The sequence below is a fragment of the Mustela lutreola genome, chromosome 17 (assembly GCF_030435805.1).
Source record: "Mustela lutreola isolate mMusLut2 chromosome 17, mMusLut2.pri, whole genome shotgun sequence".
Lineage (NCBI taxonomy): Eukaryota > Metazoa > Chordata > Mammalia > Carnivora > Mustelidae > Mustela > Mustela lutreola.
In genome coordinates, this window is record NC_081306.1 from 30,573,417 (window position 1) to 30,576,539 (window position 3,123).

Consider the following 3,123-nt stretch of genomic DNA (forward strand, 5'->3'; position numbering starts at 1 on the left):
TGGGTCTGTTTTTATGCCAGTATACTTTATTGTTTTGAGCATGAGGGCTTTGTAGTATAGTTTCAAATCAAGAAGTGTAATTTCTCTTCTTCATTCTTTCTCAGAACTGCTTTTATTATTTGTCGTCTTTTATGGTCTCATATAAATTTTAGGATTCTTTACTTACTTCTGTAAAAAAATAATATTGGATTTTTTTTTAAGATTTTTAATTTGTTTATTTGACAGAGAGAGATGACAAGCAGGCAGAGAGGCAGGCAGAGAGAGAAGAGGAAGCAGGCTTCCTGCTGAGCAGAGAGCCTGATGCAGGGCTCGATCCCAGGACCCTGGGATCATGACCTGAGCCGAAGGCAGCGGCTTAACCCACTGAGCCACCCAGGCGCCCCTAACATTGGATTTTTGATAGGAATTGGATTTACAGATGGTTTTCGGTAGTATGGACATTTTAACAATGTTAATTCTTGCCATTCATAAATATGAGCTATCTTTCCGTTTGTGTCTCCTTCAATTTCTTTATCAATGTCATAGTTTATGGAGTACAGATCTTTCATCTTCTTAGTTAAATCTATTCCTAAGTATTTTATTATTTTTGATGCTATTGTGAATTAGATTGTTTTCTTTATTTTTTCAGATAGTTCATCATTAGAGTGTTAAAATGCTCCTGTCTTGTGCTTACTTTGGCAGCACATATACTAAAATTGGAATGATGCAGAGAAGATTAGCGTGATCACTAAACAAGGATGACATGAAAAACTGGGAAGCATTCCATATTAAAAAGAAATGAAACAAAACAAAATTCTTGTCTGTTATATATTGATCTTGTATTTGGCAGCTTTACTAAATTTGTTTATTCAAAATTTTTTGTGAAGTTTTTAGGATTTTTTAACATGTAAGTTCATGTTATCCAAAAAAATAAAATTTTACTTCTTCCTTTTTTTTTTTTTGGAGTCTCTTATTTCCTTGTGTTCCTTGTTTCTCTGGCTAGGACATCCAGTAGTATGTCAAATGAGAGTAGTGAAAGTGGATACACTTGTCTTTTTTCTGATCGTTAAGGGGAAAACTTTCAAACTTTTTTGATTGAATATGAGATTAGCTCTGGGCTTGCAATATGTGTTTTCTCTTTAATGGATTTTTAAAATTATTTTTTAAATTTTTTTATAAACATATAATGTGTTTTTATCCCTAGGGGTACAGGTATGTGAATCACCAGGTTCACACATTTCATAGCACTCACCATCACTCACCATAGCACTTGCCCTCCCCAATGTCCATACCCCCACCATCCTCTCCCAACACACCTCCCCCCAGCAACCCTCAGTCTGTCTTGTGAGATTCAGTCTTTTATGGTTTGTCTCCCTCCCAATCCCATCTTCTATTTTTCTTTTCGTACGCCCGAAACCGCCTATGTTGCATCTCTACTTCATCATATCAGGGAAATCATAGGATAGTTGTCTTTCTCAGATCGATTTATTTCGCCAAGCATAATACCCTCTAGTTCCATCCACGTCATCACAAATAGCAGGATTTCATTTCTTTTGATGGCTGCATAGTATTCCATTGTACATATATACCACATCTTATTTATTGATTCATCTGTTGAAGGACATTTAGGTTCTTTCCATAGTTTAACTATTGTGGACATTGCTGCTATAAACATTTGGGTGCATGTGCCCCTTCAGAATGCCACGTTTGTATCTTTAGGGTATATACTCAGTACTACAATCACTGGGTCATAGGGTAGTTCTATTTTCTGCTTTTTGAGGCACCTCCACGCTGTTTTCCAGAGTGGTTGCACCAGCTTGCATTCCCGCGTACAGTGTAGGAGGGTTGCCCTTTCTCCACATCCTCGCCAGCATCTGTCATTGACTGACTTGTTCATTTTAGCCATTCTGAAAGGTGTGAGGTGGTATCTCATTCTGGTTTTGATTTGTATTTCCCTGATGCCGAGTAATGTGGAGCATTTTTTCATGTGTCTGTTGGCCATTTAGATGTATTCTTTGCAGAAATGTCTGTTCATGTGCTCTGCCCATTTCTTCATTGGGTTATTTGTTCTTAGGGTGTTGAGTTTGATAAGCTCTTTATAAATTTTGGATACTGGCCCTTTATCTGGTATGTTATTTGCAAATATCTTCACCCAGATAACTTCTGACAGTCATCTTTTGGCTTTGTTAACTGTTTCCTTTGCTGGGCAAAAGCTTTTTGATCTGATGAAATCCCAATAGTTCATTCTTGCCCTTGCTTCCCTTGCCTTTGGTGATGTTCCTAGGAAGAAGTTGCTGCTGCTGAGGTCAAAGAGGTTGCTACCTGCTCTCTCCTCAAGGATTTTGATGGATTCTTTCTCACATTATACTTCTTCATCCATTTCCAGTCTATTTTCATGTATGGTGTAAGGAAATGATTCAATGTCATTTTTCTGCATGTGGCTGTTCAATTTTCCCGACTCTAAGGCCAGCGGCACCTTCTCTTCCCCGGGGGTGGCGTGCTGTACCTTCCCACACTTGCTCCTGGGTACCGCGGTGACACAAGTGTGCGACCACGCTTCTCTCTCAAGTAGAGGGGATGCTAGGGCAAAGAGAATTTCGCTCCATGCGGGTATCTTCCAACCTGCTGTGGAGACTAGAACAGGCAAGCAGCAGCATCCCCAAACCCAACTCTGATTTCCCAACAAAAGATGTACTTTCCCAGGGGAGATGCCCAGGCAAAGAGGCTATCGCTGTATGCGGGTTTCTCCCACCCAGAGACTGGGCTCGGGCAAGCAGCAGCAGCCCGCAGAACATTTCTCAGGGAATGCGGTGCTTTCGCAGAGGCTTTGGCTTGGAGCGTACAGCACTTCGCCGCTGCTTCCTCAACAAGGCTTCATTCGCATCAGGGAAGAAGAGCTGTGGGAGAGCTGGTGCCTCCTGGCCTTGCTTTCCGGGATCCATGTTCCCATCCTGGGTTCACCCTGTCAGGCCGAACTAAGCAGACAAAGCCAGAACCGTGCAGTAGCGTACGTAGCCTAGGATGGCACTCTATGCACACTACCATCTCGCGGTGTAGGCATCGCTTGGCCTTTTACTCAGGCGCTCAGGAGGACTCGCGGACTAGGCCAGCGCTTTCCCCACTGGAAAGGAAGGTGACAGGATC

General features: G+C 41.8%; 1 non-coding gene across 1 annotated transcript; it reads left to right on the forward strand.

Annotated features, from left to right (window-relative positions):
• The first annotated feature begins 665 nt into the window (after nt 1-665).
• LOC131820198 (U6 spliceosomal RNA) lies at nt 666-772 on the forward strand. The gene has a single exon (XR_009349516.1). It is a non-coding gene; the product is annotated as a U6 spliceosomal RNA (small nuclear RNA).
• Nucleotides 773-3,123: the final 2,351 nt, after the last annotated feature.